We start from the raw sequence: 20835 nt of genomic DNA, 5'->3' as shown, positions 1-20835 counted from the left end.
AACGACGCAGTTGGGGCTTCGCCGGGCAATGCTCCGTTGCTCCGACAGTCGGGCAGTAAAGGAGGGCATACCTACGTCAGAAGGCGGCTCTCGGAGGCGGTGGTTTAAATTGCGCTAACGGTATGCGAACACACGCAAAAAAAAATATTTCCTTTCAAACTAAGCATCCCCTTGGCATGAAACAAGCACTACGAGGTTATTTCGGCAAGGCTATTTCAATGCACGTTGACTATTAAAGCGACAGCCTTGTATGCCTCATAAAACGCAAAACTGACCGTCGGCGGCGTCAAACACGAGTTATGCAAAAAATCATCATCACGCGATGACGTCACAGATAGCCAAAATTTGTCGCGGTATCCTGACTTCGCACAATGACGTCATAAACACGACATCTTCGCTTGGTGAAAGGTGGGCCGATCGCGAGGCAGTGCATGACTCAGCTGAGGTACAGAAAGCTTGAAGTGCCTCTATATAATCCTTGAGGCAGTAAAAAAACACACGTTAGGAGCAGCAATATCTCGGAAGGGGGGGGGGATGTTCAATAAATCGACATTTAAGAAAAGAAGCAGATGGATTTCGGTTTTGAGGCGTCTTAGGTGAATTCATAAGGGACCCTGTGAGTTATTATTTGCTTTTAGTGTCCCTTTAAGAGGCAGGTACTATGCTGCTTGTATGTTTATTGGTTCTGTTATATGCTCGATCCCTCAAGAGCCAAGAGTATAGCCGGCGTCTCACTAGTGCGGCAAGATATCTCGTTTTACATCATATCATAAAAAAAGAAGGCATGTGACCGGACGTTTAGGGAAACAGTACGCTGACTTTAACGTCATCGCACTCGCGAGACCGTCTGTCTATATTGCATGCGCCAGCCGTCATAGTTCGCATATGGTACAGCAGGCCGAAAAAACTGCGCAGGCGTGACACTCGACGGCACCACAGGCACGTTTTGAGCTGAGCGTTCAGAGATAATGCGTCGACAATAACAAAAAAAAAAAGAAAGGAAAAGAAAGAAAGAAAACTGTTACAGACACGTGGAAAGCGGTGAACGCGTGATATTGTGAATCTAGGTCATTAAGGCCGCATATAGGCATTAGCACGCTGAAAATAAGACTCTCGGAACCTATTCCCTAGGGAATACAAGAAGTGCGAACGCTAAAAATCCGACTTGTGCGACACCAAAGAAAAAAAAAAAACTAGACTACATGGAAATACGAAGACGCCGAGCGCATTTAGACATGTGCTGAAAAATGATTGGCTTTAAAAAATAGGAGAGAAAAAGAAAACATCGTACTGATAGCGAATAATCAAATGCAGGCTGACGCACATTCGCAAGCCGACTACAGCGACGTCTTCTTAGGGGTGGGGGTTCAAATCATGTAAAACGTCACTTCGTCACCGCCCATAAGTTGTTGTGATCGCGACACTGTATAATCTCCCTCGCCCAACACCGGGTGCCTCTTTCAGTCTTGTGCGGCCATCGTGTTCAGTGCTGTTCGTTGCACTACACTCGGTCCAACGTTTCCTTGTGTCCGGCCGTCGAATAAACGGTACCGTGACGCGGCCATGGCTGGCGCTAGCAACGGAGAAGGTGACCGTCAGGGTGGCGTCAGCCCGGTACCGCATCGTAGACCACGTCCTGCGTCCCCGGAGTCAACTGCGCGTGCTGCCGTGCCCGAGCGCTACCACGCCTTCAAGGAACGCTTTCTAGTGGTCGCGATGGCGCTGACCGTCGTCGAGAAGGTAGCCTCGAGCGCCTACGACTGTCTCGCGAAGCCGTGGTAGACGAGCTCTCCGGGCCGCTTCACGTCGCCGACTACTCGCCTGCAAGGTCCTGGATAAGCTCGAGGTTGGCTTTTCGACGACGACCAAGAAGCCGCTCAGATGATCGCCGGTGCCTGCAACTTCGGCAAACGCTGGTGCAGCGACGGAAGGGCGTACGCCGGAGAAGGTTAGCGGCCCTTTACAATCTTCGCATGCTTAATGTTCCCCGTTTGCAGCGAATGCACTTGCTAGACTGAATGACGCACGAGAGAACAATCTGTACTCGTTACAACGTAAGAAAAAAATGTCTACTCCAGCCACAGAACCGCGGCGCGCCTGCTCCCTGAAAGGCAGTCGTGCTAGCTGGTTTCCGCTCGAATCGCAGGTACTTTTTTCGGCTAATGAAATGCCACCCACACAATAAGCTGAAGGTTGGACCTACTACCTAAAACATTAAGTTTGGCTGAGAAGTGACGTCAAACACCTGCGACATTTTTCGGGACGTTGAAGTTTTCGACCGAGACCAGTTCGGGAACGTCAACTATCTGAAACACTCGAAAATCTCTGACGTCACGAAAACGAGAGAGCTCTATTGGATGGAGCATTCGTGAGAATTCTCGGCGGGAGTAACAGTCATGGCTGTGGGCGGAGCTGACATCTTTGGTTCTATAGTCCAGGCTTTATTGTTTTTTTTTTCTTGAGCGTTGTGTTCACATGTTTACTATGAAGTAGATGCCATGCTATCGCTCAGTACAGTGCTACTTGCAATTCCTGACTAAGCGCTGTGAGTAGCCGCCGTGCTTGGATCAGCGGCTAGCGCGAATTCGCTGTTACGATACCGTACTTCGACGGGGACAAACGCCAGAACCATTCGTACTTAGATTTGTGTGCACGTTGAGGAATTCCAAGTGTTCACGTTTAGTCCAGCACCTGACGTGTCAGCACTTAACGTGTTCGAATTCCTTGCACTGGGTACAAATAATTTTTCATTTGGTAAGAAGTACTTGAAAATGTCCCAATTACGTAATATGCGCACGCTCGCTGTAGTTACAGGCCACACTTTCCTTTCAAAACTTCGGTTTTCCAGAAGGACGTAAACGTAGCCAATTAGCTCTTGCCCTGTTCGTACCTGTGTTCCCTTAACTATTTTTTTCTCTTGTGTCTATGAAAGAAACGTGACAATCACTCGTTTCCAGCACGAAGCCACAAGTGAATCCATGAGCATATTTCAGAAAGCCTCTCATCATCTCAGAAAGCTTCTTGCTGGCTTCCTGGTTAGTTCAATTGGTAGAGCGACCACCCCGGAAACGCGTTGGTCCCGGGTTCGAACCCCCCGGACCATCGAATTTCTCGGCAAGAGGATTTCTTTCTGAGAAATCCGTGTGAATTTCGTTGTGGCTTCGTGATACAAGCGAAGCGGTTGCCATTTTCCTTTGTTAACCCTTCCGTCACCTTGCGTTATTTCCGCAGAACTGATTTGCGATAATCACGGCCTCCGTGATTGCGCGCCGGCCTGTTTATCTCGGAGGTCGCGCAATAATGTGTTCTTTTGTCTATCTAGCGCGTTGCATTACTTAGATGTGCACAACCAAGTTTCCCCACCTTGGCTCATCTCGCAGTGGTAGGTCATCGCGCCGGGTGTCGCACTGCTAAGCTTCGAGGGCGCGGGTTCGATTCCCGCCTCGGAGGCCGCACTTCGATGGGGCAAAACGCGACCTATTGGTCAAAATTGATCCTGGGTCCACCCCTCTCCCCCAGGACGTGCCTCATAATCATACATTGGTTTTGGCTCGTGTAAGACCCCATAAATTATTGCAGAAGAACTGACAATTGGGCAAGTTGTAACAGATTATGCACCTTGAATGGGCCCATTTCAAGACCTATAAATTATTATTGGCTGAGGAAACGACGTCTTGCTTGTACGTTTCTGTTTTTTAATTGCACTGCAACGGTATTCTGTACCAAAGTCTCCCTACTACGGCGTCTGTTCCGAACAGTAAAATGCTCCGTGGACTTCCTCAGATCCAAATTTAGTTGTGCTGTTAAAGTTGTGCACGACGAACACGTAGCCGCGAGAATATTTCGAAACAGTCCTGTAATAGCGCAGTTACAAACGCATTTGATGATCGAAATGCGGCCCTCGTCGTTTCGCTCTTTCCTTCGCTATGCTCCATTCGTTGGCTTCTCTCTCCTCCCTGGAGTGTTCCTCCTCGCGGTGCGAGGAGTGATAAGCAGGAGCGCGCGTACCTGCAGGCAAACAGCTTCGTTCTTCTGCTGACATGACCAAATTCTACTAGTTGACGTCACCACCGATGCTGGGGATAACCGAAAGACCCGTAGAGGAGCACGGGATTTTGTGGCGCACCGCGACGCGTAGCGCTGTCGCGTTTGGCCCTGCTGTCGTGACGGCACCCTGACCCGCTCTATGCGCGCGCCTTTACCTTGAAATGTTAATGTTGGTTTGGGGCCCTTGAAGCACTGTTCGGCGGCGCGCTCCTCCTTCGAACAATTGTTTAGTACGAGAACCGCCTTGTTGCTTCCAAACCCCAGACTGCGTATCGCGGCAAAGTAATGTCTTCTGAAGGTATTTGCATGGCTTAATTTTGTTTTCCAGTTAATTTACCGCTTGCGCTATACCTGCGGAAGCTTGCCGGTGCTGCAACCACCACTAATCATGTAGATATAACACAAACGTAACAAAGCTAGGCCGAAGTGCCTAATATGTAGCACTTTGCCGCAGTATAAAAGGTTTTGGGAGCGATTTAGTTAACTTGCAGTAGTTTTACGTTTTCCCCATCGGCAGGTATATGTCTCTCTACTACTTTGCCACTGCCGTTCCGGTAAGCTGGAAACGGTAAGAGTTTACCGCAACGGGCTAATTTTAATTACACAAATAGAATGTTCCAGTGCATTGAAAAGCTCATCCAAACGTGCGCTTTCTCTGATACCACCGCCTTATCGCAGATCAACGCCTGCCGGAGATTGACCACCCGTGTCGTCGATGCCGCGAGCCATCCCGTGGACACAGCCATGGCCTTCGCGCGCAACGCTTCCAATACCGCTTTTCAGCAAGTTGCCGCTTTGGAATCTACTTGCGACGAGGTACGTGGCCAGCCAGTATATTCATTACGCAGTTCATTATTAAGGCGAGAAAGCCTTAGATGCATCACCAAGCGCGAAAATTGACGGTCGGCGTCAACACGAGTGAGCCCAAAATCATCACGCGATCACGTCTCCCTATGACGTGGTCATTACGTCACAGATCGGCAAACTTTGTGACGTCGCGTGATGGCGTCATCACGCGACATCGTCGCTTGGCCAAAGGCGGGCCGATCCCGGAGGCAGTGCAAACACGTGAGGTGCACAAGGCTTGCACGCTTCCGATCCCGGAGGCAGTGCGAAACCACCATAGGCGCAGAAAGCTTTCGGGTGCAGGATCAATACAATAGACCGAGAAGAAAACGATGGCTCTCGCCTTCGAGTCGCGTTATGCAAATGCATAAGGGACCCTGTGACTTTTCTTTAGACAGGGTTGTCGCGCACGCTCTCAGCATATGACATGGGCGTGCAGTTGCGCACGCGATCGAAGCACTGCACGCAACATCGCCGTTCCTGCGTACACATTCTACGGCCGTTGCGCGGCTTACCAGGCGTTTGTGCCTACACTGCGGCCGCACAATGCGGCGCTGAATCGTGTGCAGTAGTTTGACTGGTCTCGTAGACATAGCTTTGTTGACCAACCAGTGTCGTGCGTTCACATGCCTGCCGACAAGTTCCGTGTGCAACCGTTCCGCGTGCATCGCCCCCCCCTCCCCCTTTCCCTCTTTAGTAGAATACTAAAGGTGGTTTCGCAATGAATGAAAAAAAAATATGAAGGAATGACGTGCTTTAACAATGGCTTGCCTTTGGTTCCTGTCTTTCCGGGAGTAAATATGAGAGGCAAACTCCTTGCAATGCAACACCAGGGGACTTTGGCTGCCATTATCATCACAGACTTGCGTGGTCATAACCCTGCTCTTTAAACAGCGACGTGACAGTTCCTACTGAGTAAAAGTATGAGGCAGACTTCGCCCTCCCCCTAAGTGACTAGGGGGGGGGGCGCCCCCCCCCCGGCTCATCCCTAACCCCCTGCGCACGCGTATGTTCGCGCACGCCGCTTCCCAAATACACCCTTCAAAATGAAAATGATGGATCGCCTTCTCTTCTCTCCACTGCAGTACATCGCAGAGGTGGCTCAAGACTGGACGCCGGAGAACGACCCCCGTGGCTTTCTTCATTCCCGATTGGTTGAGGTGTTGTGGAAAGCCTCCGTGTGCCTGTCTGCCGCCCTCAACACCTTCCATCGTCAGGCCTCAGAAATGGCCGAAAGGAACATCGCAACTCTCACGTTCAATCGGGAACTGCTCGCCGATCTCCTTCTTAATGGAGCGGTCCGTTTTCTTTCTCTTTTTTTAAGTGTGTAGTACGTTAGGAGCCCTTGTTCGTCGTGCATCCACTGTCTCGTGTCGCATGGTCACGCAGTGGTCAATACAGGCCCAAAACAAGGCTAAAAATCAAAACCAGTGCGAAATAAACTAACAAGGTCTAAATTAATATAAACTACAGAAATAACCAAGAACTAATCGCGAGAATGTACCTAAAATCGCGAAAAACTCTTCTGAAACATCCGGCTGTGACCCGCGCCGTGCAAGAGAGGGCGCCACCGCCTCGGCATGCGCGTGATTGCCAAGGGACTAGCTGGCTTGTCTGTGCTACGCACTTTCTCACGTTTCACGGTAGCGGCGCTGCATTAAGCGCAGGATTTGGAACACACCAAGACCTACACAAGCACTGCGTTAGCGCTACATTAACCGCTGAATTAGCGCTGGATTAGAACAGAATGTTTTTTTTTTTTTTGCCGAGCGAAGCTTCATTTGTGAAAATATCCGGGTTTAGCTGCGGGCTATCACACTTGCGACTAAAATAATGTGCAGCAGATGAAAAGCGATCATGAATAATTTCCGCGATGGCATTTGCAGTAAGGCAAGTGACGTGTACTCTAGGAAAAGGAAGAGGGTCGATTGACTTTTCTGATAGCAAGGCTTTTGGCCCAAGCTCCCACTTAGTCTTACTAACTACATCAGCGAGTCAGTCATCTTGTTTACTTGTTAAAATGGCTGATTGAGCGAGTTGGTGATTGGGCGAGTTGGTTTGTCTTGTTTACGTAGTAACTGTACTGCTGGAAACGGCTAGCCAGAGTCGCAAAGTGGTAGCGTTGCGTGTGCGTCTCCTTCGTGTCTTATTGTCCTTGTGTCGAGGTTGCACTGTAACCAGTTGGTTCTAATGAACCTGCTGGAACAGGGGCGCGTAGCGCGGCGTCATACTCGCTTACTATGAGTCGCAGCGTTACCGCATGCATGACTGGTCTCGGCCGTTTGTCGTCACCAATCAGCGAGGGAATCACCTCGTTTACAATTTAATATTTAGACGCCACAAGGTCGATAGCTCGGGAGACACCGGCTGCGGCTGCTCGCACGTGAACGCCCTGTGCCGCGCACCGTTAGCACGCGATTCTATATTTCGCAAGTATGCGGTAGGCGGAACAGCCCGAGAACTCGAGAGGGGCAAACTGTCCTTTAGCTTCCAATTTATTTCCCTGACCGAAAACATCACTTGTGTCCACTTCTTATTCTTGCCCTTCGTTCTTTAGGATGAATTTAGGTGAACTATGTTCTTTCACCTCATGTAGCTTCTCTTCATACAAGGTCTTCTTCAACCTTTTCATTCTTTATTCCAGGGACTCATTCCGCCTCATGACAGCGCTCAAACATCGCAACGCGGAGGTGGGTCACGTGGCATTGGTCCAGAAGACCCGGAAAACAGCTCTCAACGTAACAGCGGCCCTGAAAATCCGAAAGACGCACCTGTACGTCGTAGCGATCTAGAAGTTTCGAAAACGCCTGCACCTGGAAGCGGTCCCGAAGAGGCGGGAGGCGCAAGTCATGAGCGGCGCAGAGGTCCCGAACAGTCGGAAGACGCAAGTCATGCGAGGGGCAGCGGTCCCGAAGAGCCGGAACACGCAAGTCCTGCGAGGGGCAGCGGTCCCGAAGAGCCGGAACACGCAAGTCCTGCGAGGGGCAGCGGTCCCGAAGAGCCGGAACACGCAAGTCCTGCGAGGGGCAGCGGTCCCGAAGAGCCGGAACACGCAAGTCCTGCGAGGGGCAGCGGTCCCGAAGAGCCGGAACACGCAAGTCCTGCGAGGGGCAGCGGTCCCGAAGAGCCGGAACACGCAAGTCCTGCGAGGGGCAGCGGTCCCGAAGAGCCGGAACACGCAAGTCCTGCGAGGGGCAGCGGTACCGAAGAGCCGGAACACGCAAGTCCTGCGAGGGGCAGCGGTACCGAAGAGCCGGAACACGCAAGTCCTGCGAGGGGCAGCGGTACCGAAGAGCCGGAAGTCGCAAGTCCTGCGAGGGGCAGCGGTACCGAAAGCCGGAAGTCGCAAGTCCTGCGAGGGGCAGCGGTACCGAAGAGCCGGAAGTCGCAAGTCCTGCGAGGGGCAGCGGTACCGAAGAGCCGGAAGTCGCAAGTCCTGCGAGGGGCAGCGGTACCGAAGAGCCGGAAGTCGCAAGTCCTGCGAGGGGCAGCGGTACCGAAGAGCCGGAAGTCGCAAGTCCTGCGAGGGGCGGTACCGAAGAGCCGGAAGTCGCAAGTCCTGCGAGGGGCAGCGGTACCGAAGAGCCGGAAGTCGCAAGTCCTGCGAGGGGCAGCGGTACCGAAGAGCCGGAAGTCGCAAGTCCTGCGAGGGGCAGCGGTACCGAAGAGCCGGAAGTCGCAAGTCCTGCGAGGGGCAGCGGTACCGAAGAGCCGGAAGTCGCAAGTCCTGCGAGGGGCAGCGGTACCGAAGAGCCGGAGTCGCAAGTCCTGCGAGGGGCAGCGGTCCCGAAGAGGCGGGAGACGCAAGTCCTGCGAGGGGCAGCGGTCCCGAAGAGGCGGGAGACGCAAGTCCTGCGAGGGGCAGCGGTCCCGAAGAGGCGGGAGACGCAAGTCCTGCGAGGGGCAGCGGTCCCGAAGAGGCGGAGACGCAAGTCCTGCGAGGGGCAGCGGTCCCGAAGAGGCGGGAGACGGCGGCCCTGAGTGTGACAGACTTCCAGAAGACGGTAGCCTTACGCATGGCAGCGGCCCGGAAGCGCCGAAGGCTGGAATCCCTGGACGTGGAAGCCCCGCGCGTGGCCGTGCCCCGGAAGATTCGGAAGCCGAAACATTGTTATTATCGGTCGTCCAGACGAATCGGAAGACGAAAACTCGGTGCGTGTCACACTCCGGACGATTCAGAAGACTAGATCATGGTGCGTGGCAGTTCTCAAGGCGATTCGGCATACGGAAGCCCTCCACGTCGTCCTGTCCGTATGATTCTGCTTACGAAAGCCCTGACGTTGGCGACCATGCAGAAGATTCAGAATATTGAAGCCAGCACGCACGCTGATGTGGTAAATACATTCATCTTAATGTAAGGCGCCCGGAGATGCAGACAATAAATTTTGAGGGTGAAACCAATAAAGCGTCCATCTGTGGATCTGATTTTTGAACTCCGTCTCAGTGTTCATCTCATTTTGCCAACTTCTCCAGCATTCTGAAGCAGGTGTGCGCGACCGGGTCTAATCTTGCACGCCTGTCGAAACACGCCAGAGCAAGTAATACGGTTCGCTAGTGAATCCGGCCACCACCTGGAAGGACTCCGGAGATTTACACGGGACGTTGCGTGTGCCCCCTTCACATCATCTGATGCCCGAGTGACCAGCACCGCTGTATCCGAACACGTATGGAAGGGTGGGCATCAACACTTCGCTAGATGCTGTAATGCGCGTCTGGAATGTCACCTGTCGCCAGGGCTCGACGGGCTGCTTGGCTATCTGCGCGTATCAGTAATGACGGGAATTGGGTTGGCGTGGGGTAACTGCTTCTCCTGTAGCCGTGATTTCTCTTTCGTTTGTCCGTGTTTGCACGCCCTGTCTCTTTTTAGAATGATTCTGCAATGCATTGCGTGCTGATGTTATAACTGAAGTCCCAAGACAGTGGTAGCCATCGGATGCTATTCCCGTTCGGTCGCCCTTGGAGGTCTGAGACGGAGATGTGCAAGATCCCTCTCCTGTGGTTTCTTGGAAATGCTGGACTCGTGCTTAGCGCCGACCTGGTTGGGTATCTGCATTCATGTGCCGCGGTACAGGTTCGACTGATGTGGTCGAACGTCGTCCGTGGGTCTGGTTGCTTCAAGTGCGACTGGTGGAGTGTATCGCACCCAACTCGCGAAGCAGAGCGTATTCTTACGCCGAGAGATTGAGGCGCGTGAATTGTGCTTCACGGTGACATTGAGTCAACTCGTCGAGGTTAGGAAGGATAGCAGTATCTCGAACCGCGTCGTAGTTAACTGTAAACCACTTTGTACCCTTAAAAGCAAGCAAAACACCCTTTTGCCTAACCAGAATTTGCAAAAACGAGGGTGTTAGGCTGTTTTGGCTCCCGAAATAACATTTTGGTTCGCGTAAGGGTTAATGTTCCATCTTAAGTACTCTTTAGGAGGTAAGGGTGTTGTGGGTCAAACACATGTGGTCCATACGACAGCGAATCAGCTGATAATTGGGACTCGCTGATTCATGTTAGGCGAGTTTAGATTACAGATGTGTCTCTTTTAGGGCTATCTACAGCACACCAGAAGTTTACGCTTATTCTCTGAATGTTCAATGCTCAATTATACGGAACAGGAATATTCCCACCGGCACTGAACGTGGCTCAAGACACCATGGCTATAGTACGAGTTGGTCGCAGTATAAGGCTGTGTAGCGCGATCGCACAGTCCATGAGGTATTTTAAAATATGCTATGTTGTGCATGGTTGGGTGCGTACATGCACCTTCGATGCTGATGCCTATAATTCTAATGAGGCCTAATTGTTCGAAAGAAAGTATTTCCAGGGCAAATAGAAAAAAAGTTGCCAGGGAATATAGAAGGCTGGACGAATTTAGGGGAGGGGGGGGGTCCGGATGGGCTTTAATTTATAAAGGATGGGCTTTAATTTATCACTTCCGGCGGATCCCTGCTTCGGTGCTACCGAACTGACGTGTGATTTTCATCGCGAGACAAAACGAACTGAATGTTAAGGTTATCTAATTCCAGCTTATTTTTCAACCATATTGGTTTATTATATTGTTTTTTTTCTTACTTTTATATCATGAGTTATTTTGGAAACTGTTTGTAAACATATTTAGAATATAAAACAATTTAATTTCTAAACCGAGGCACCGTTCGGTTCTTGGCCGATACCCCGCGGTTGGTTGCGCCAGGTTACTAAGGAACAAACAACCAACCAACCAATCAGCGTTAAGAGGCGTAATATTTTCCCCCACTCACAAGTGGATGGTTGAAAGCTGTCAACCTCTTACAACGGGCTGGCACATCATCACCACCATCATCAGGCACATCAACAAAGTACACCTCGGCCCGACTTACAGCAAGACCGAGTGAGATGCGCTTCTGTGCAGCCCAAACCTTCAAGACCAAATCCTGGCCGTCCAGTGCGCCCGCTACAGGGCCGTTAAGGGCGAGACAGACGGTACGATTTTCCATGCGATGCGACGTCCGACACGGCGGTGGCGCGACCGGAACGGTGACTTTCATAGCATCGGACAGCCACCATTCCTTCTCCCCCCGCCGCGTCGGCCGTCGCATCGCGTGGAAAATCGTACCGTCTGTCTCCCGCTTTAGGCCAGACCCGCCGGTTCCTACGTGGGAGTAGCCGGGTGTCGCGGGGCAACCTCGACGTCTGCACTGGACTCTAATAAAGTTGTACTCTCTCTCTCTTATTCACTTGACCTCTCATGCTACGCTAATGACGATGGTGATGATAAAATAGTCACACTAGATAGTTTTCGCCTTCGAGTCGTCTTAGGCGAATGCACAAGGCACCCCGCGAGCATTTTGCGGCTTAGAGTGAATACCCGGCATTCGCGATTACACTTCACCCAGCATTCAACACCCGTTGCCATTTGGTGGCCGTATTCTCGGACGATCACATTTCGGGATATCGCCACAATATCGCGCTGATTGGCTGGTTTAGAAAAAGTGGACAAGCACTCTATTCGCTCATTGGGCGCACGAGATTATTTACGTCACGCGAAGCGACACTAAAGTCGCCATTACATAGCAGCAGTGCTGGGCAGTATCGAAGATACATGTATCTTCGATACTATCTTAGATACTCTTTGGGTATCTTGTATCTGTATCGCGATACGTCTCGCAAGACGTGTATCAGTATCTGTATTTCCGGTACATTGAAGAATGTACCGTGTATCTTAATACAAGATACTACGGTCGCACCACCACCGGGCGAAACAATAAACGTTGGCTGAACTCTGCTTCTCAAGCTGGTACTGCTGCCACTGTCACCAGAATAAACTGAAGGCAGTGACATATTATTTTACCTTTACGCCAGAGTTTTCCTGCGAGGATAGGCGAAGAGCTCTGAGCGTCTCTATTGGTGGAGCAGAGTCACGTGATGGCGTTCGCATCGTCTCGACAAACAAGCACGCGAACGTTTATGCCTAGCCGACATTTTCTTTCCTCGCTTTTTTTTCTCTTTAGTTGTCTCAGTGCCATGACGACTGGCACTTAGCCCTTCCTGTGCCGCGTACTCCAATGCATGCGGCGTCTTTCGCACACATCCTGATGCCGCTGTAGTATCGTTGTCAAAGTTTCTCTAGCGTGGTGCTTCGTTGCGAAGTCTAAATGATGCGAGAATGGGGGTTGCTTTCGTATTGTGGCTTTCACACATCGGTGATTGGAAGGATTTTGCGGATGTAAGTTTGGCTTACATGCAATGAGATTGACTTATATGCAAACAACATTCTAACAGCTATAGCACCGCGCACCGGTACAGATGCTGGATCTAACAGAACAGGCATCCACCTAACCGAAGCTATCGTGGCGTACGTCTCTTTTATTGAAAAAGTTTTTAAAATTATAATTAGAATCATGAGCACAAAATCATAAAAAAGTCATACGCACGAAATCATAAGCACAAAAAACCATAATCATGTGCTTAAAATCACAAGCTCAAGTTCTTTCTTAGCTGTCCTTCTTTTCCATCCCATACATTACCTATGTCTCTATGTCGTTTTTTTTTTTCGGTCTGCTTACTGCAATATGTCTTTAACGTGGTGCCAAGGTAAGCTCTTTGTTTTATGCTTACCTTTGAGATGTCTGCGTCATTTGTGCTACTGTTTACAAACTTATATTGCACTTGAATACGTAAAGGCGATGTTGAGAACAAATATATAATTATCCGGGCGAGTCTAGAGTATACAGTAACAAATTCTGCTTACTGCTAACTAAATTAGCGAAATAAGTTTTCATTATAATAACAATCTTTAAGCTGTTACCAAAGGAATTTGAGAAACGAAATGCTCCGTTTTTCTATGCGAGCCCTTTTACGCTATTTTCCGTAGACACTGAATTTTCAATGGTCTTACCTTAAAGGGGTCATGAACCACTTTTCCAAGTAATGATCTAATGACCTCAGTATCCGAGTTTACTGCCTCCCGAATCGATTGCCGCAAAAATTTCTCGAATCCGTCAAGAATGAGCGGAGTTACGGGGGTTTCGCGCACGCTCTCAGCGCTTTCTCTCTTTTCTCGTGCCGACCAGCGCACTGTAAGCTACATAGGGAGGGATGGCACGGGGGAAAGAGTTACGTCAGCGCGCGTCATCAAACGCGATCGCTCTCCCGCTGTGATTCGCGCGCGCGAGTGCGGATACCATGTACTGAGGAGTGCGGCGCCGGCAAGTGGCGGCACCCCGTGGCAAGAAGCGCATCTGATCCGAACGCCGCTCTCGATTTACGTCGGCTATTGACCAGTATGCATGCTATGTCTCTTGCGACGTAAACTGGCAGATCCGCGACGTCAACGTGCAGACGTTCCGCCCACCGACGAGACTGAGAACCGGCCTCTGCTCCGCTTGTGGCCCTTACGCGGCGCGCACGACTGTAATATTTGGCAGAGCAGTTCATAGCCGTGTCAGCTTTCCACAGGATGTGTTTTTTTCAACAAGCCCAAGGGGTGCTTCATGACCCCTTTAAATGCCTAATTGTCATAGCTATTAGGGGTCACTGGCGGCGGTGGTCTAGTGGTTATGGTGCTTGACTGCTGTCCCGAAGGTCGCGGGGGCCGCATTTCGATAGAGGAAAATACTCGAGGCCCGTACGCTTATTTGAGGTTTTAGAATCCCAGGTGGTCGAAATTTCCGGAGCCCTCCAATACAGCATCTCTCATAATCGTATCGTGGCTTTGCGATGGAAAACGCAACAATTATTCTTAATCGTATTATTAGCTCCTAAAATCACCAGTTCTTGGGGTGGCCGTCTGTATTGTGTTTCTATACTTATTCACTGTGTTTGATACGGAACCGCTTTTCTATTTTACTTAGATACATTTGTTTTCCTCGTTTAAGATTCCCTAATTCTTCTGTATACTGTTACTAATCACCAGATAATCGTAGCTATAAGTGCCAATAGTGTGTACAAAGGAAAGAAGATGACACTTAAGGGCTCGTTTTCTTTGTTAGACACAATATTAATGAGAACTAACAGACAATAACGCCAAGGAAAGTACTTTCCTTGGCTTATTGTCCGTTAGTTCTCATTAATATGTGCACAGGGCGACGTCCTGCGGCGCTTTGTACAACTGTACAATACGTCTGAAAGGTTTCTGGCTGCACATGTTCTTGGTGGCGTACACCTGTCCGGTGATCCGCTATGCTGAAAACCGTAATACGTTTACGGGCAAGGTAGAACTCCACAGCGGTATTTGCACCACCTTGCAGAGGCTTCTTGTTGACGTTCTTGTATATAGATGGCAACCCGCTAGCTGGTCGGCAAGCAGAGCAGCGACTTCCATTAATTGGAAAAGCGACAAGCAAGAACCGCCATCAGCGAAGTGTATAAGAGCTATTATGTTAAGCAGCTAAAGAAACACCACAAGTTGTTTCGGAATGAAACTGACATAGCTTAAGCTAGAAGTACAAAACTTATGAGATACGAACTGACATTTATTCAAATGGAACAAAATTGCTCGCAGTTAATAAATTTTCGAGCGAAAATTGTTATGTATAGGCCTTTAGTGCTACATTATATGAATATTAGTAACAAATTTGCGAATGTATCGAAGTATCTTAAGATACAATTGGAATGTATCGTACCGGATACAATCGGTGTTGTAGTATTTTGTATCTGTATCTCAATACTTCTTGCCTGAGTATCTTGTATCGTATCGCGATACAATTTCAAAGTATCTTTGCCCAGCTCTGCATAGCAGGAACAAACATTAGGAAACAGTGCTGTACTGAGCGAGCAATTACGGTAGGCGAGCCACACGCAAACAGAAAGCTTCACGAAAGCTCAAACCTTTTTTTTTCTTTTTCTGAAGCGTTGCTTCTCTCCTACTGCTAATACATTCAGTCTTTCTCAACACTCACTCCAAAGAGTTGGCCCGCGTCATTGGGCCCTTATCGGCGCGGCCGACTTGCATTTTTAATTACCTGGCACTCAGACGTCGCTTTAAACTTCATTTGAGCGAACGGCGCGGTTTGTCGCGGCGCATTCCTTGGGTGATAACCATCAATGTGCGAAACGTTACGCATCGTGCTTTGTTGATGTTATTCGTAGGATTCAGGACACGCGCGTGTGGACGCACGCGCAAAGAGATATCTGCCACATGACGCTGAAGTGTTTAATCCCTGTCAAAGATGCTTACGTTTGAAACAGATGCTAGGACGAAGATAGAAGTGATTGCATATGGCAGATAGACAAGGTGATAGACTGCGTCCCGTGTTGTGTGATCCGATTTACCTATGTTGTAAGGCCATGTTGTAAGACCTTAGGCGTGCGTGAAATGTTGTAAGGCCCGAGGCGTGCACAAAGAAGGGGGGGGGGTGAGCTCCACTAATGGAGAACCCTGCCTATGCTGACTATAGCACAAACAAGCACGGCGGCTACTTTTCGCCGGTCCATTTTAACAGAATAGTCAGTGATGCCTAAATAGTCACGGATGACTAAACAGACGTCTGGGTGACAACGCAATCAGGATAAAACTACCAGATTTTGAGGCCATTGTACCGCTCGTTGCGCGCGGCTGAAGCGATAGCGAGAGCCGGAAATACGTCATATCGACGTCAAGCTTTGCACACCAGCTTTATAAAACATTACCATCACGAAGCAACGCTTCTCTAAGGTTTATAAGGTTAAGATCCGAAGGGTATACACTGTAAGAAAAAAGGATGTCCTTTGACTCTTTTTTGTTACACATGTGAATATCACATGTGTAACTCTGTTCAGAGAGGCACGTTGGCTCTCTTTAGGACAGTCGTGGGATGTATAACTCTCTTTAGAGAGCCATGTATGCTTTACTGCCGACTGCGTACGCCATGGATCAATCTGAGAGTGGAATACGGACGCCGTCCATCGCCGCTCTGTACGAAGGCTAACACTTGGTTATACGAAGGTCTAAGAGCAACGCTGGAAAGAAACGGCCATTGGAACGCAACATCAGGGTCCCCGGCCGACGTTATCGTCAAAAACCTGCGTTGCCATATCCTCGCACTTGAAGCAATGCCGGACAGGACGGACAATGAACGTACAGGTTAGATTTGGCGTCCCCTTAGATTTTTAGGGAAGGCACCCCCTGCCCCCCTCTTCCTTATACACGCACGCCTATGGATGCGCTTATCTGAAGAAATACGCATGCGTAATGCCAGTCGTTATGCCAAAGACTCATGCCGCGCTTCAATCCGTGAGCACTAGCTGTACGTAAGTAGGATGATAAGTAAATCGACATCTAATTTACTCACGAAATAAATGCGTTCAGCTTGATTGCATACAACAATTTTAACACGAAAGAAAACCGTTTTTCTCGGTGTCTGCCGCACCGATTTGGAGGGAAGTTCGTTGCGTGGAAATATGAAATTCTACTTGATCGTACGGTATACGTATAAGCACGCACGCATGCACGTACAGCCTTCAGAACTTTAGATGCGAAACATCTTATGGCGGAGTTCAATCCGGTGGGGGTTTGTGTGCGGCGTCACCACCTTACTGCGCATCCGAAAACCCTCTCCACACACCTCCTCTCCACAACCCCTTTCCACACCCACTCCCCCTCTCCACTCCCACTCTCCAATCGCCCCCTCTCGCGCGCCTCATTCTCTCCTGCGCAACGCCGCGATGAGCGCCAGCGCATGCGCGTCCCCTCCCTCTCTCTCCTCTCCTACGCTCCCTCTCCCGCGCCTGTCGACCGCGTTCCCTGCTCGCCCTGTGAGAATTACAGGCCAGGCTAGAGGAAGACACGACGCGCGTAGCGTTCCCCCTCGCGTTCCATGACGCGAGGTCGGTAGCATGACCAACGAACGCCAACGGAGCGCGATCGTGCAAGTTCTCCGGCTTCGCATCGCCTCATGGTACCCTTTAGCGGGATGGTGTAATTATTTTTAACTATATCGCGCGAGCGTCGACCGCACGCAGTATCAGCGCCTTATGATGGCGATAATCTGCGAGACCGGCAGTACTACAGCTGCCGTACTACTGCCGGCAGTACTACTACCGGTATCGCAGATTATCGCCGTTGTAAGGCGCTGATACTGCGTGCGGTCGACGCTCGCGCCCTATAGTTAAAAATGCCGGAGGCTTACAAAACAGACACACACGAAGATGACTCGTTATGCATTTATCTGGGCTAGTTCGCACCAACTTAATGCTTCCATATTACTAGCGAACATGCGCAAGGACTAGAAAGAAAGACACAGGACAACCACAATCGGTTGTCCTGCGTCTTTCTCTGTAGTGCTTGTGCGTGTTCGCTAGTAATTGGAAACACACACAGAGACGCACGCGAGTACAAACACTGATGCACACGAGGGCAGACAAAAGCATATTGCCACGGGGTTGTGACGGTGCACAAAGCAATCGCAGCCAGTAAAGATCAAACTCCTCATCGGCGAAATTGTGCCCAGAAAAAGAATGACACTCGACGTGCAATTCGTCGGCTTTTATGCATCCCTTATCGAACCTTTCCAACGTTATCGCTGGTGCTCACGTTATATCGAGAATAAACTATGGTTCGCGTTACGAGCGCTATCTTGTCGCAGTATTCTAAAGTAATCGGGAAAGTTCCGAGACATTCCCGCGCAACCTGCTCGAGGCAGTGGTTACAAGTGTATCGGGCCGGTTACATAAAAACAGAAGAAGAAGCGCGTGTGGCAATATGTGTACGCATGCGCACACACAAGCGCACGCAAATGGGCGCTTGCACGCTTACAACCGTATGTACGACCCCTACGAAGTGGGACCCACCTTGACAGTGACGAAAGTGATGTCGTGCTCGAAGTTCTGGACGAATCCAGCGATCACTCCGTCCAAGTGCCACATCCGGTACTCCGACGTTGGCTTTCGGGGAGAGAAGAAACGACATGATTGTTGCAGGAGAAGATGGCACTGCACCTTCAAGCACGTTTTCGCGTTTGATATGCGACGGGGCTCGAACGCGGACATTGACGATTGCGTACTACCGTATTCATTCTTAATTTGAATGGCGGACATTTCCAAGTGCAGCGTTAAAGAAGCCTGACAAAAATTTGGCGCCAGTCCTGTCATTTCTTGTCCTTGTTCCTTTGTGCCTCCAAAATTTTTGTCAGACCACGCACCAACTAGCCCAAGAACGCGTTTTAGTTAAAGAAGCCATAATACATCTTCTGGTTGTCTTACGGTAATGAGAGGCTTGTCGTTCGGGAGCGTTAGGACATTAGAGAGTTTTAGTGCGGGGACCCCAAGCCACCTGCGTACGCACGCTCTTGCGTTCCTTTGTACTCCCAGCCGCATCCACGAGAATACAAAAGAACGCTAGGCTTACGTACGCAGGTGGCTTGGGGTCCCCGGCACTAAAACTCTCTATTTAAAAGAGATGAGTTTGGCATGGCGCCGTGCGTCTGCGGTGTACAAGGCTGCGAAGGCACTGCTGTGACAAGCCAACTTGTAGAAAGCAAGAGACGCCGTGTTTTAGATAACAGCTGGACCTTTTTTGTTTTGTTGTTTTAATCGAACGCTACACAGTGCAGCATATTTCATCATTCGCACATATTGCCAAGACATGGAACCCATGTCATGTAATTATATCAACCAATAAAACGGGCATGTACGCTACGGGGTATTCCGTTGACGAAGCGCGCGCACGCAATTATTATTCGCTCACAATATCAATCAATCAATCATCATCAATCAATCAATCATCAATCAATCAATCATCAATCATCAATCAATCAATCAATCACCTGCGCACGCTTCGTCTTCTTTGCACAAAAACTATATTATCACATTTATCGTTCGTAGGACATCAGACAAATATCAATCTTCATCAATAAATACCTGCCACGGTGGTCTAGCGGTAATGGTACTCGACTGCTGACCCGAAGGTCGCGGGATCGAATCCCGGCTGCGGCGGCGGCGGCATTTTCGATGTAGACGAAAATGTTTGAGGCCCGTGTACTCAGATTTAGGTGCACGTTGAAGAACCCCGGTGGTCGATATTTCCGAAGCCCTCCACTGCGGCGTCCCATAATCATATATCGTAGTTTCAAAACGTTAAACCCAAAGAATTATTACACATTAATTATCACAATCTTCATCAATAATAGAGCACGCGTAAGCGCGCGCCTGTCTTCTTTATCTCTGCTTACCTCGTATCCCAAGCTGTGGACGAACCAATCATCGCCTAGGAAGTTGCAGGCCATGTCGACGTCTCCATTGTAGATAAGACCCTCAGTTGGCCCGACTCGGCCAGATCTTGGACAACCTCGCGCATCGTGGTGTATTGCTCGGTGTAATTGATGGCCAGGCTGAAATGTATTGCAAAAAGCCAGTTATAAAAAGCCAAAAGGCAGTGGCGAAGCAACGAATGCGATAGCAACAAATTGGAATGTCATACGAAGGAAGGCTAGTCGTTTGCGGAAACTCCTTTATCAAACACGGCTGCTGCAGCGAGGGAAGTGACTTTCGAGCGGTCTGGCTTTAATGCAAACTTTGCGACGACAGCACAACGTACGAAGCTACAGACCGTCCGTTTAATCCCCCCCTCTCAGAGACAAGCGCGGGAGCACGGGCGACCACGCCTATAGGTCAAAGTACAGAGCACGGAGGCACGCCTCTCAACTCCAGCGAAAGGCGAGTGGGGCGGTGCCTCGGAAGGACGCGCTTTACCCCTTTGCTCCGTCTCGCGGATGACAGTGAATAAGCCTCTACCTCGCTGAAACACCTTAGAGGTCTGCGTACCGCGAACCGTACATAGTGCACATGAATAACTCTCCGTTAGTATGCTGGATGTATGCGTTAGCGACCTTGTGGGTTAACGCGTTGCACCATGGATCGAGGAGTCGCACAGAATATTTGTAATGCATGTCCCCCGTGGGAGACCTAAGGTCCGCTCGGCGATAGCTCTGCAGGACTATCATAAAGTTGTTACCAACCACAAGGGTTCTAAGATGCGCTAGTTGGTTCACGAACATTTCGCCAATCCGCAGAATATTCTTATTAACCCCATAAATAATCTCAATTCAGTTAACCTAGCAGTTCGGAGCACTGCACGCCATAGACTCACTTGCAGGGTACCACTGCACGGCGATTCCACGTGCAGTGCTTCGATGACGTCACGACGGTTGAAGTACAGCTGCAAGCGGTCTTGGTCGATGCACTTGGGCGTCCGACGTTGATGGTCTGTGCACGGTTGACAGTTTAAGCATGATACAGAGCTCCTCACGCCAAGCACCATTGTGATTTTTGTTAGACACAATATTAATGAGAACTAACAGACATAACGCCAAGGAAAGTACAGGGGGTGTTTATCTGTAATATTAGAATGTAATTGAAGACAGTAAAGTGGACGAAAAGATGACTTGCCGCCGGCAGGGACCGAACCTGCGACCTTCGAATAACGCGTCCGATGCTCTACCGACTGAGCTACGGCGGCGGTCATCCTCCCGTCCACTTTCTGGGGTATATATTTGA

The 20835-nt window shown here is 50.0% G+C and overlaps 1 pseudogene; it reads right to left on the bottom strand.

The window, feature by feature from the left end:
• LOC119377882 (lysosomal protective protein-like) overlaps positions 1 to 20835 on the bottom strand; it is a 45284-nt pseudogene that overhangs the window by 7853 nt on the left and 16596 nt on the right.

The sequence above is a fragment of the Rhipicephalus sanguineus genome, unplaced genomic scaffold, assembly GCF_013339695.2.
Source record: "Rhipicephalus sanguineus isolate Rsan-2018 unplaced genomic scaffold, BIME_Rsan_1.4 Seq600, whole genome shotgun sequence".
Lineage (NCBI taxonomy): Eukaryota > Metazoa > Arthropoda > Arachnida > Ixodida > Ixodidae > Rhipicephalus > Rhipicephalus sanguineus.
Note: the sequence above shows the minus strand (reverse complement) of the source record. Positions and strands in the feature narration are given on the sequence as shown.